General features: G+C 41.2%; 1 protein-coding gene across 3 annotated transcripts in view; it reads right to left on the reverse strand.

The window, feature by feature from the left end:
* Spec2 (CDC42 small effector protein Spec2) overlaps positions 1-14,683 on the reverse strand; it is a 485,439-nt gene that overhangs the window by 281,270 nt on the left and 189,486 nt on the right. Inside the window, exon 1 of one of the 3 annotated variants that reach the window (XM_067140343.2) lies at positions 4,647-4,750. The exons of the other annotated variants lie outside the window; for them this stretch is intronic. The gene's annotated coding sequence lies outside the window, so the exon portion shown is untranslated. Of the gene's footprint in view, positions 1-4,646; positions 4,751-14,683 lie in introns of those variants that run through there. 3 annotated transcript variants of the gene reach the window in all.

Consider the following 14,683-nt stretch of genomic DNA (forward strand, 5'->3'; position numbering starts at 1 on the left):
TAAATTCCCCTTCCCCCACCGCGTGCATTTGTATGTGCCTGAATACAGTCTGATGACCTGTCTCACTTAGGAATATGAAGCAGAGATATTCGAACTTATTTGATACTAGGATTACGCTAGCAGTCCTGTGACTTGAAATTAAGTACCATTCCAACAAGAGCCTGGGGTGTGTGTGTGTGTGTGTGTGTGTGTGTGTGTGTGGAAGAATCAGACGAAAAACCACATTCAGGATAGTCGCCGAAAGTTACAACAGCCTAGGATCGAACTTCTCAACAGTAGTCCCTTACAGTAAGCATTTTTCATGCGCACGGCCATGGACGGGGACAAATAAAAAATAGGAACTATCAGGTGGTGTCTTACTACAAAGATTATGCACGCTGGTTTTAATTAGGTGCAAGAGTTGTAATATGTGCCTCTATATTACAATGTAACTTAAAAGCTTTTCAGTCTGTCGAACACACAATTTCAATATAAATAGTATACAACATATCAGTAAAAAACGCACTATTCAACAAGCAGCAAAAATACATACTATTTTCACACCAGGAGAATGCTGGGGTGTACCTTGTTTCAGGCCATGGTCGCTTTCTTCCCATTCCTTGCCCTTTCCTATTTGCTCCTTGTTTAATAGTGCGGTTTTTTATAGGTACAGTGCATAACAGTCTTGTTTGTACACCCCATTTAACAGATATAATGTCTTTATAATTTCTAAATAGTGCATAACCAATGCACGAGACTTGGATAAGTTATTGCACAAGGTGTTGGGAACTTGATGTTAGCGATCAGAAGTCTCGGTACATCATTTTTAAAGAATAGGAGTGAAATATGCTGTGTAGTGGCCTATTTGCTTGCAACAGTCTTGTTTGTACACGTTCACTACCTCATATTTGCTCGGGAACACTCCTAGTTAGCTGGTGTGTATCTGTGCTGTGCTAGTGTGTATACTTTCGCAGTTTGTACACCAGGCTGTGAGCTACATAATAGGCAAAATAACAGAGTTAAGTGACGAACTAAAAAATGTAATTTTATCCCTTGGATTGCAAGGGTATTCTTTGCCTGAAATTGGACGCAAAATAAATAAACCGCATTCCACAGTACACTATGTGTTGGACAAATTCAGATATAGAGGAACCACAAATAATTTCCCAAGAAAAGCAAAAGAAAAGATACCGAATAGGAAAGACGAACGTTATATTGTGAAACAAGTAAAACAGAATCCACAATTAAGTGCCCTTAAGATCCGCGTTATGCTGGAAGGAAGTACAAAGAATAAAATGTCGTCAGACAATTCGTAGGGTATTATGGAAATATGATTATCACAGTAGACGGCCACGGAAAAGGCCGTTTGTTACTAAGACAATTGAAAAGCCAGAATGAATTTTTGCAGAGAGTGTGAAAACAAGGATTGTACGTTCTGGAACAACGTTATTTGGTCAGATGAGACCAAAATATCTCAATACGGTTCGGATGGAAACAGTTATGTATGAAGACAAGTAAATACAGCCAATAAACCTGCAGATACCCTAGCCACCGCAAAACATGGAGGTGGATCAATTTTGATTTTGGGGTGCATGTCGTCTTGTGGTGTGGAAAATATCGGAATCATCAATGGTATCATGGACAGAGGAGGTTATTTAAACATTTTAAAGGCCAATGTCAAACAGAGTGCAGTAAATATGGGGTTGGGGGTCTCGCTACACCTTTCAGCAAGACAATGACCCCAAGCACACAGCGAATATTTGCAAACAGTGGCTGATATAGAACTTACCAACGCAACTGCGAACTCCTGCCCAATCCCCTGTCTTGAAACCCACAGAAATGTTCTTGGTTGACCTAAAAATAAGGGTTCTTGCAAGGAAACTTCAATCATTTGATCAGTTAAGAAGTACAGTTGACGAGGAAGGGGTAAAATCGATCAAGAAAGATGTGAAAAACTGGTTCATTCCATGCAGCGAAGGTGCAAGGCAGTTCTCAAGGCCAGAGGATACTCATCGTGGTATTAAATCCAAGGAAATAAGTGTTTTTGAGTGAAATTTTCATTTTCTTCTGCAAATGTACAAACAAAATTGTTGCACGATGAAACGCCCGGTTATGGTATATTGCTTGTATTTGTGTTAAATTGTAAGATCACTTATCTGCTTCTTTATTATTTAAATTGTTTATTAATGTATCTATTACGATATGGGTAATAAAATACATCACAATAATTGTATACAAAAGTTTAACCGTTATTTCGTTGCAATAAGGTGGTGTACAAACAAGACTGTTATGCACTGTATGTTGTTGTGTAATATTTACTGTATATTGAACCTGTGTGTTCGACAGACTGAAAGCTTGGTACATTTAACTGAGTCGACACTGGAAAGTACGGTTTCCTTTTTAACAAATTTACATGACAATTTTACGGCAGTTCGAGCAAAAAATGTTACACAAAATGATTATGCTTAACTCGCAATGTCATTAAGGGCACGTGCACAAGTGAAGACAACCAATGTAGACCTTGGCCAGGGTTAAAGTCCGGGAAGCTGAATCATCGTTACGTCTGTGACCACTCAATTTGAGCAAATAAAAATAGTACCACTGACCACTTCTTCGATATGACAGTGGAGTTTCTAGAACGTTACCTTCAAAGTCCAAACAAATACAATTTGCTTTACGTCGCACCGACACAGATAGGTATTATGGCGACGATGGGAAAGGAAAGAGCAAGGAGTGGGAAGGAAACGACCGTGAATTTAATAAAGGTACAGCCCCAGCATTTTCCTGGTGTGGAAATGGGGAATCACGAAGAACTATTTTCGGGGGTGCAGACAGGGGAGTTCGAACCCATTATCTCCCGAATGCAAGCTGACACCTACGGAACTCAAACCGCGCAACCACTCGTTCGTTTCAAAGCTAATAAAGACAATCTATCTAATGTCCAAAAGCACATTTCTCCCACTATCTGTTTGTATCTAAATGCAATGTAGCCCCCTCCCTTCCAATTAAAACTACTTGGAGAGTTCAGTCTTTTACATAATAGTGCTACCTTACAAACACATTTTATTCAACTGATAAATTACCACCAGTCGTAAGAACCAAAGGCCAATCAAGAAACAAATCGTACAATTTCAAGGTTTGTGTCAATTTCTCTTCTAGGCCTGGCTGGGTGTTGATTAGGCCAACTGATATTTCGATTGTCGTAACAGAATATCCCTTGAAAAAGAGAATGCTTCCAAAAGGGCAATACTGATGGAGGTGGCGTGTACCACGATAAACACTGTTATTAATATGAGCAGTTGGGGTATAAGAAAAGGAAACTGCAATTATCTGGAACTAGGATTACGAAGTATCAAACAGGACTTGAATTGCGTTTCTAATTCCCGTATTCACAGACGGGTTTAAAAGGACAGAGAGAAAATCACTTCTCAGGATACGAAGCACCTTCTCATAGGTATGTCTGTTGTGAGTATACACAGGGTTAGTACATGCATGGGAGGTGAATTATACTTTGATAATAATAGGTCTGATAAATTGTTAAATGCGAGGAACATAAAATATAATGTGCTCATTCTGTTTTAGTAACATAGTATATAAATAAAAATATCAAGAACTGAACAAAAATGCGAAACACTATCACAGAATATTCCTTGAAAAAGAGAATGCTTCCAAAAGGGCAATACTGATGGAGGTGGCGTGTACCACGATAAACACTGTCATTAATATGAGCAGTTGGGGTATAAGGAAAGGAAACTGCAATTATCTGGAACTAGGATTACGAACTACTTTGAAAACACCACCGTCTTCCCAAAACGTACGATAAATTAAAGATATCATCAAGAGTCTTAAGCAGGAAATGAAAATGTCCGCTTGCATTCGACAATACAAGTTTGCATGTCTGCGCAAAGTGTTTCTATAGGCGAGTGTTATACGTAACGAATGTAAATCAGTAAACAAAAAAAAGGGGGGGGGGGTTAGTGCTGTTTTACGTCGTACTAACACATAGGTTTTAAGCGACGATTGGACAGAAATGGGATAGAAGTGGCCTTAAGGTAAAGCTCCGGTATTTGTAAAGAAAGGTAGTAAGGCACGTAAGTTGAAAGTCATATTACTAAGGTGAGCCGCAGAAGTATTGGGTATCTAAGATGGTGTCGGCAGTGGAAAATTCGAATACCTGAATGCCGTAATTATTGATTACAAAGCTCCTTCTGTGAATCAGTAGCTGTGTCGACCTTCGGATCCAAGATGGCAAGTTCAAGCCAAGCAGAGGTAGTGGGATTTTTGAAGAGTGGAAAAATCATCCATTCGGCACTTCAAGTAACTAATCTCAGGTGACACATTTGGTATTAACCGGCAAAATGAATTACAACTCTCAGCAATAGGACGACCAACACAGTTTCGGTTTCTCTGCCATCCATTAGAGTAAAATGGAGTGTCGAAAGTGACACGCAGGCAGGTTAAACGTTGTCAAATCGAAATGCCTGCTTATGACGGCTAAGGTATTATTATTTGTTGTTGTTGTTGTGATCAGCGAGAAACATTGCACGTTCCATACTTAAAACGTAAAATACATTACAGGACTAAAATCCAGAAGGTTACAACAAATTCTCAACATGTACCATTCACAGCTCCTAGAACCAATATATCACGGAAAAACAGTCACTTACCTAGCAGGCAGAGCACGAACATAATACCTTATCAAATTTGCTAGTCTGGTTCAGATAGATAATGTTATTTCCTCTTCCAACAAGGTGGAGGGTTGCCATAATATACCAATGAAAACTGCTACTAAACAGCCGCAGCACAGTAGTGAGAATGACCAGCAAAGCCGGCCTCGGATGAACACAACTATCTCCATGAGTCATCTACCACCTCATGTGGGGTGAGTAAAGATCACGCACACTTTGGATTATAGTAACGAGCTCAAAAGAGAGCAAGTTGGTGTGGTAGCTCTAGCTGTCACATAAATGACTATAAATTGCATTGCGAAGCTCCTGCATTTCCCTTCAAAGTAGCGGTGTTCATTCATGTCAAGAGCTCATGCTACGTGCACTTTCGTGTGCTGAATCTAATTCATAACCTGCGTTATTGCATTTATGGGTACGTGAAACTAATTTCTTAAACCCAGAACTGGGGTGTCTCTCCCAAGGACTAACTACTTATTAGGTACTAAACTAAACTTACTCCATAACGAGCAAAACCCGGGATAATCCCTAAATTCTGACATGCCTTTCTCACCTGGCTCAGCAAATAAAGGGAATATATTCCACTCGATGTTTTAATTCTGTATTTCACAATGAAAAACATGTATATTCTCACACTATTTCATTTTCACAAGTAAGCTTTGCTTAACCGGCTACCTTCACTGTAGTCGTGCTCACCTCAGGCCACCCACTCATTACAATAGTCTTGAAGCTACCGGAACATATTCGCTGTTCCTAAAGCTCTCTTCCTACACAACCACGAGTTCGTTAGATGTCCAAACGCCACTTCCTCTTAAAATCCACTGTCTAAGCTATGAGAGGTTTCTTTTCACTACTACACTCCGTACTGTAAAAGTACGAGGAGGACAAACGAAAGAGGGACATGTTCCAGTTTCTTTATGTTTAAAATGTATCGACATGCATAGAGGCAAACATAAAATATTCCTTGCGCATGACATAAGGTACCAACCAAGCAGACCTCTAGGCAAAATTCGAAGACTTCTTTTTGTTAGAAAACACATGAAGCGCTTCAGACACTTTATTATTTTCGTTATAACGAATCAAATAGACAGTACGACTCCTTGGCTGAATGGTCAGGTTTGAGGCCTGTTCAGAGGGTCCCAGGTTCGATTCCCGGCCGGGTCGGGGATTTTAATCACATTTGATTATTCTTCTGATTCGGAGAATCGGTGTTTGTGCTTACTCCAACACTCCCCTATTCATATTCACACAGTATACTACACTACCAACCACCACAGAAACACGCAATAGTGATTACATCCCTCCAGATAGGATTGGCGTCAGGAAGGCCATCCGGCCGTAAAACATGACCAAATCCACTTGTGCTACACAGCACGCACCCCATAGGTGTGATGATGCTTGTTTAAAGGAGCCTAACATCTAGGTCATCGGTCCCTAATGGTACCAAATGAGACGAAATGTAATGATAATTTAAAAGTTTAAAATCATCCACTGACCAGAATAAAAAACCTGATGATGAAGAATAAATGGATGGATATGGATTTAAAACAATCAATGGATCCGACCCCCAATGCCCCATATTCCAAGAAACTATAATATACAGTGGTATTACTGATCAAGGGACTGTTTCTAAAGCACAATCCTGAATCGAGGATGCCTGTTGTCTAAAGGAGACAAAAATCCAAGTCTATGGCCCCTCATAATGGTACTTATCGCCAGTACAGCAGAACCATGGTATCTGCCATGTTGCGGTACTAATCAAAAGTAGCGTAGACTCACGGTATTCCACACATAATGGTACAACTCGCAAGTATTGTACGTCGCACAGGTAACGCAGACCCACGGTGTTTCTTACATAATGACGCCATTCATAGGCAACGCAAACCCATGGTGTTCATCATATAGTGGGTACTAATCACAGGCAACACAGACCTACGGTGTCGCTCATATAGTGGTACTAATCACAGGCAACGCCCAGACCGGTGGTGCTTTTCCCAATGGTACTAATCACGGGTACTGTGAAACCCATACTGATTCACCCTCTGTTGCTACTAACCACAAACCTATTGTGTACCTAACATTGTGGTACTACTCGCAAGTAAAGGCGATTCATGGTGTTCTCCGCGTGATGGTACTAAGCACAAATAGTTTCATGGTTCTAATAAAATCACCCCTTGGTAGCCCCTTTTAGCCACCTCTTACGACAGGCAGGGGATACCGAGGGTTTATTCTTCGTCTGCGTCCCCCACCCACAGGGGGTCTATAGGTGTGAGAAAAGCGGTATAAGAAGAATATGCACTCGGGAGATGTTGGTTACGAACTACACTGTCGGTTTTCCGTACTCTCACATTTCCGTACAAGACAAACGCTCGAGTTGCACCTTAATGTCATGTCGACCAAGACATGGTTCTAATACAATCATCCCTTGGTAGCCCCTTTTAGTCACCTCTTACGACAGGCAGGGGATGCCGAGGGTGTATTTTTCGTCTGCGTACCCCCACCCACAGGGGGTAGACAGAGAGAAAAAAGAAGGGATCCGTCACTTCAAAAAACTAAAGTAAAGGAAGTCCATACGTCACCGAAAATCTTACATGTGTTAGAGCGACGCTAAACCACCAACAAAAATTAAAAATAATGCTTCACAGTGAATATCTTTCATGACGGAATATCAATTTATTATGCTATCGTGCGAGAATCGTATTGGTCCTTTATTTATTTACAACAATTTCGTCTATAATATCACCATTAACGTAAGATTACTCGTCTCAGAATTATAGAAAATTATCTGCTTAAAAACGACGCACATTATGAAAGCTCAGTATCAAATCTGCATCCATGTACGCCTTACACGAACCAATTGAATACTGCGTGGAATGGAATAAAATTAACGATGAATAAGATCATTTTTACTTTTTTTTGTTCGCGCTATGCAGTGTTTCAGGTTATTTTACCGCTGTCCGGACCCATGCATGCCAGGGTTGCCATATCGAACGGCTCTGCGCAACACAATCTCGGGGAAACGGCGGCACATAAATCTGTGAAATTCAACATTTAACTTCAAGATAACAAGCTGAATAAACTAAGCTGCAAATAATGTGTATGAACTAAAGGGGACGGGGAGTTTACCAGGGTTATTTTTGGTTTGTTCAGAATCAGAGTTAAACTACGCCACATAAAAAACCTCAGCGTTGAAGTGTATGGTAAATCGGCGGAGAAAATAGACAAATATTTTTTTACGGTCTCGAAGGGTGAAGGATGCATTTAATAAATTTCCCCATACGGGTTGAGTGACTCAGACTGTTGAGGCACTCGCCTTCTGACTCCAACTTGGCAGGTTCGATCCTGACTCAGTCCGGTGCTATATGAAGGTGCTCAAATACTTCAGCCTCGTGTCGGTAGATTTACTGGCACGTGAAAGAACTCCTGTGGGACAAAATTTCGACACCTCGGCGTCTCCAAAATCCCTAAAAGTAGTTCATGGGACGTAAAGCAATTATTATTATTATTATTAAATTTCACCAGGCAACGCGGTGTACTACGGTGCTGTCGTATCGCTTAACGAAAGACAATAGTAAAAATTAAATGCGGTCTTAAAGAAAACAGCGGTAATTAAAATGCGCTTAAGAAAGAACAGCTAAATAACAAAACCAAACAAAACACATGACAAATTTTTGTATCAGTACAAGTTTTGCCATGACTTATCGCTGCACACCACAGCATCAAAATCTTCAGTAACAACTTCTGTACAGTACGAAAATAATAGCACACACACAAATACTATGCAATATATAACCAAAGTAAAATATCTGCCATTAGACAAAAACTTTATGGTACTCACCGAATGTTACTTCCTTGCCGCTGCAGACTGAAGTCCTCTATCATTCTGAATTTATTTATTTATTTATTTATTTATTTATTTATTTATTTATTTATTTATTTATTTATTCACGAAGCACAAGATACAGCTACACTGAGCAAATTTCACTTGCACTGTCAACAGACTATTTAATAAACGTAAACTTTAATAATAAAATATAACAAACATAACAAGATCAGGTACACAGCCTACTAATAACTGTCCAAATCGAAAACCGTGAGAATGTCCATGTTCATAGCCAAGTCGTCGTGGGTCAAGATGGCGGTATAATCCCTTCACATCAAGATTCACTGCCAACAACAATGATGAAGGGCTCCATTTCGTCCTGGATGAAATCAGATTTCCACATGTCCGCTTCAATATTTTTCACGTGTTTTACGTAGTTCGCCCAGTTTTCAGTAGACACCCGTAGGAAACCTTCATCGATTAGTCTTTCCATATCCCTTGTTTTGAACGTGGTGTTGTTCATAGCAACATAGTGCTTCACTTGCTCCCAAACAAGTTCAATAGGGTTCAGCTCACAATGTTATGGTGGTAAACGAAGAACCGTGACACCATTTTATCTTGCCGTTTCATCGATCCTGTGGCGATCGTATTTCCATCACACACTGTTTACGAGGCCCATCAAATCTGTTTTCAGCATGTTCTCATCATACACTACACCACGTTCTCGTAGCCATGACCGCAGGTTCTCTTTTTTCTATGCCTTCGTAGGCAGAGCTTCTTTCTTGCGGCTGTGATAGGAGGCATTGTCAAGAACAATGACAGTTTGGTGGCAGGTTTGGTAGTAGACGTTCTTTAATATACTCCTCATAACAATCACCATCCATTTCGTCGTAAGCATCTGCGGTATTCTTCTTGCACTGAAACACGTACTTCATCCCTGGCACGAACCCATTCTCGTTAACGGCATGGACTAACGCGAACCGTGGACCACGACCAGTAGGTGACTTAAGACCGCAAGAGAGTCCTAACAGAAAAGCATCCCGTGGAGATGAAATGGTCGTATCTTTCCATTCTTTCCCAACAGTGTGCCCTGTGTTAACAGACTTCAGTGTAAAAGATGTTCCTTCGCTCGTCTCGATATTTCTTAACTGTTGACAGATACTTGTGGCGCCAAGGTATAATGTCCTCTCTTTCCGTCAAACGAGCTGAATTCCCTTTCTTTACGTACTGGAAACCCATGTCTCTCAACAAACGATACAAAGTTGCTCTTTTGAACACGGGAAGGTCTTTATCATTCTTCACAGACTGTAGGACTTGCTGCAAGGTTGGAGGTTGATTTTTAAGGAAAAACTCGTGCACCTTACACCACTGCGAACAAAATCATTGAACTTGACTGACCTGCTGTCTTTACGTGGTGCTTTACGTTCTCTTGTTTTAATCGGAGAAGCCAAAGGTCCTGTAGTAGCTGCTGATCGCACTTTATAAACAGTCCTCTCAGAAATGGCTGTTACTTCAGCAGTTTCTTTAATCACCAGGCTGAGACTTTTATCTGGATTCTTTCGAGAAAGGTAATGAAGCACGTTAAGCACAGTCTGCTTTTGTTTCTTCCTAAGTATTTCTCCCTGCTTATTTTTATAGACGTTCTCACCCATAACGCAAATAAATCACTATTAATGTTAAAGAAATCACACACGTAGGCTAATCACATAACACTCAACAGAATACAATTAGGCCTCTACACTGATAAAAAGGCTGAAAACACGCACACGCAACAAATAAATACTGTAAACGACATCTCTACAAAAGAAATCACGGTATTAATGTTAAAAGAAAGAAATCACACAAGTAGACTAATCAATCACATAACACTCACTCAATACAAGACAAGTACGCACAGATTTACAGCCCAAAAATACACATTGTACGTGACTTCACTATAGAACTGAGCTGCCCGCGGTTCACAGATGCTTGTACCAGAGCAACATAGAAGGCAAATGAAGCAAGGCAACGAAGCGATGGCTGTTCCCGCCATTGTACTCCCTCCCTACGAATGTATTTATGAAAAATAAAACGTTATGTAGTTATTTTAATAACTCACGCGCAAAAATGCCTCATCCTTTTTTTTAGCTATCTTTCATAATACATTACAAAGTACAGTATAATATCCCTTAATCACGAGGAATTGTGGGTGTCTTAGAGGGGGTATGTTCACTCGTTGTAGGTCCATAAGAGCAATACTGTTTCCTTAATGTGGAATGAGCCATAGCAGTTATACCATGAAACTACACGAATGCCAATGGAGACTGGATCGAATGCAGGCCACAGTGACTTTCTTCGTGGAATTTTCCATACACATTCCAAGAAAACTATATGATGATTGTCTTACATCACGTGGAGCAGCAACATACCCAATCCTAGCCGCAAATAACACTCACTCACCCACCACAAGTCACCATAATAGAGATTATGGGACTAAAGAACTAAAGCAGTCCGAACAGCTGCAATAACAATGAAAAGTACAATGCCTAGCCACTAAGATGAAGTCATCACAAATTAAATGGCCTGGAGTAAAGTTTCAATGTACAAAATAATAATAATAATAATAATAATAATAATAATAATAATAATAATAATAATAATAATAATAATAATAATTTCTACGTAGAAAACATTGCTACGACTCCACGTCAAACGCAAATGGGGTGACCAGTTACAAAGCAAGGTTACGAAAAGTGTGAAAGCTATTATTCTCTAGAACGCCCCTATTTGAAACACAATACACGGTTTTCCCAGTAATGTAAGGTTAAATAAGAAGGGGGTTACAGTAATTTATTATAAAGTAACAATTTAACGTCATATGTCCGACTCGCTGGCTGAACGGTCAGCGTAGTGGCCTTCGGCTCAGAGGGTCCCAGGTTCGATTCCCGGCCGGGTCGGCGATTTTAATCGTTTCAGATTAATTCTTCTGGCTCGGGGACTGGGTGTATGTGTCCGTCCAAACACTCTCCTCATCACATTCAGACAAGACACTACACTACCAACCACCACAGAAATACGCAATAGTGATTACATCCCTCCATATAGGGTTGGCGTCAGGAAGGGCATCCAGCCGTCAAACAGGGCAAAATCCACATGTGCGACGCATTTCACACACGCGACCCCAGAGGTGTGGGAATGCGGTAGGAAAAGAAGAAAAATAATAATTTAACGTCATATCTACAGCCATGTCGACATCAATAGCTCAAGCAAGTAAGCTCTGATCATAGCCAAGATACCTTACGTGGAATCCGAGAAACAGGGATGTGACTTCATTTCATGAACTTTGGCCGGGATTCAAAATGCGGCCACCTTAATGGGAAGTCTGTGACAATGCCACTCGGCTATCAAATGGTCTCATCACCGAGCTCGATAGCTGCAGTCGCAAGTGCGGCCAGTATCCAGTATTCGGGAGATAGTAGGTTCGAACCCCACTGTCGGCAGCCCTGAAAATAGTTTTCCGTGGTTTCCCATTTTCACACCAGGCAAATGCTGGGGCTGTACCTTAATTAAGGCCACGGCCGCTTCCTTCCCACTCCTAGTCCTTTCCTGTCCCATCGTCGCCGTAAGACCTATCTGTGTCGGTGCGACGTAAAACTAGCAAAAGAAAAAATCGTCTCATCAGTGGCTCAATGTCTAACGAGGCTAGTTCAAAAAAAAGTTATTACGTCCCACTAACTACATTTGATGGTTCTCGGAGACGCCGACGTACCGGTTTTTTCCCCGCAGGAGTTTTTTTATGTGCCAGTAAACCTACCGACACGAGATTGACGTATCTGAGCACCAACAAATACCACCGGACTAAGACAGGATCGAATCTGCCAAGTTGGGGTCAGAAGGCCAGCGCCTCAACCGTCTGAGCCACTGAACCCGGCCTGAGATCTAGTGATCAATGTCAAGAACTGGCTGGGAGTAAAAAGTATGTAGCTAACCAAAAGAATCCTCACAAACTTGAAACGGATTCAGGCAGAAATGATGTAACGCTGGAAGCTCAACTACATATTCAAAGCTTGGAGGCACATGACAGAACTGGGTCAGTGATACAGACTACACTCCTTTAAATATAGATCTACAAGGGTAACGTTCCAGACAGCCAGACCGAGCGGATGAGACCACCACGCATTTCAAGCGAAGAAAATCAGACCGTACAGTATAATCTGTATTACAAATGTAACCCCACACGGAAGTGTATCGTGATACACGCGACGTCGCAAGCTATACGCTTATTTGCAGTTTCACTTGTTTTCAAATGCAAGTCCGTTCGCGAAATAGTTTTTTTTTTTTGCTAGTGGCTTTACGTCGCACCGACACAGATAGGTCTTATGCCGACGATGGGATAGGAAAGGCCTGCGAGTTAGAAGGAAGCAGCCGTGGCCTTAATTAAGGTACAGCCCCAGCATTTGCCTGGTGTAAAAATGGGAAACCACGGAAAACCACGCGAAAGAGTAGCCTAAAGGATTCGTCGCTTCATGCAAGCTTCATGACGAGACGTAAAGCAATAAGCAAGTTTCTTTCTTCGTGTTAAACAATGAGTAATGCTACTTGGCTATCACATCCCTTCATCAGTGACTTAATGATCTCAGTGATACAGTAATGAAATGTGTACACCTGTCTATAAAATCACTATACGACTGTTCAAGATAAAAGGAATCGTGGATTTTCATACCTAAGGAAATGAACTGGACAGGTATGTAGATAAAAAGACATCAATTATTTAATCATCGTAAGAGCAATAATTCCACTGCCAAGACAATGTAACCCGTAGATTCAGGAAGTAATTAGCCAGGTAGTCTCGAGAAATCTGAGGTGAAGATGATACATTTATATACAGAGTTCCGTCTAAAGGCAAATTTCTTGGGAGGTAAAATATTTTCTTCGAAAGCACTAACTACATAGAGAATGGTATCCTTTCTTCTAATGAATTGCCATGAACAGACACAATGAATTAATGAAATACTGCTTAATAGTTTCGACATCGAACAGGGTTTAATAACTTGGCTTCTGAGTTAATATTCCAAAACAGCATTCTAATACCCTACTGTTCTTGTGCCACGATCAGTCCGTAACTTAAAATCCTCTTGTTATGTGATATTCTTTCTGGATAAGATCTCACATCATTATAAGCTCTCCGAACAAAAAAATTAGTCACCCTAGTGTGCACGCACAGATGGATAGTTAAGCCTGTACAGATGGAGCAGCGAACGAGTCCCGTGCTCAACCGCACGGGCACTGCCTCTATGTGAGCATAAGGTACTAGCGATCAGTGAGACGATGTTTCAAAGCGGACAGTATAAGTCAATATGGGTAGATGAAAGGATGTGATAAGAGTGGTAAAAAGGGGAAATCGTGCTTGACCATGCCCATGGCCATACGGTGCGTGAAGTTGCTGGATTTGTTGGTGTTTCGCAGCGGAGTCTACAAGCAGTGGTGTACTACACGTGTACATGAAATACGTCGTCGGAATTGTAGTCTGAAAAAAGATCCTGACAGAGGGACCGGAGAAGCGTTTCACAGCTCCTGAATCAAAATCGCTTCCAAACTCGTTAGGAATTGTTGCAGTCAGTGAATGAAGGTCCATCCGAACCTGTTCGAGAGAGAACATTGCGACGGGAACTGCATGCAATAAACATTTGGAGTCGGTGACCTCGCTCACACAGGCACATAAAGCTGCGCCTCCTCAACTGGCTAGAAATCATCGAACGTGGACAGCAGCTGACTATCGGAACTTAAGGTGGTCTGACGAATCACGTTTTTGCCTATATTCCAATGACGCACGTCGTCGAGTGCACCGAAAGCCAAATGAAGCATTTCATCCTGGATGTGTGCAAGGTCAGGTCAAAGCCGCAGGTGGGTCTGTGATGTTTTGGGAGTGTTTTTCGTATCATAGATTGAGCCCGCTCACTGAGGTGACCACTAACATAAACCAGCATGTTTATTTAAACAATCTGGATGATCAGGTGTTTCCTTTCAGTCAACATCTCTATGCTTGAGTACGCTAGTGACACCCCGATTTTTCAGGATAACAAAGAAGTTCATCGGCCTGGACGCATGTGTAACTGGTTTTCTGAACACTCCCCCACCTTATTATATTTCAATTGGCCTAAAATATCACCTAACTTGAACCCCGTTGAAAATCTGTGGGACATGTTGGAACAGCGGG

This window comes from Anabrus simplex, chromosome 2 (assembly GCF_040414725.1).
Source record: "Anabrus simplex isolate iqAnaSimp1 chromosome 2, ASM4041472v1, whole genome shotgun sequence".
Lineage (NCBI taxonomy): Eukaryota > Metazoa > Arthropoda > Insecta > Orthoptera > Tettigoniidae > Anabrus > Anabrus simplex.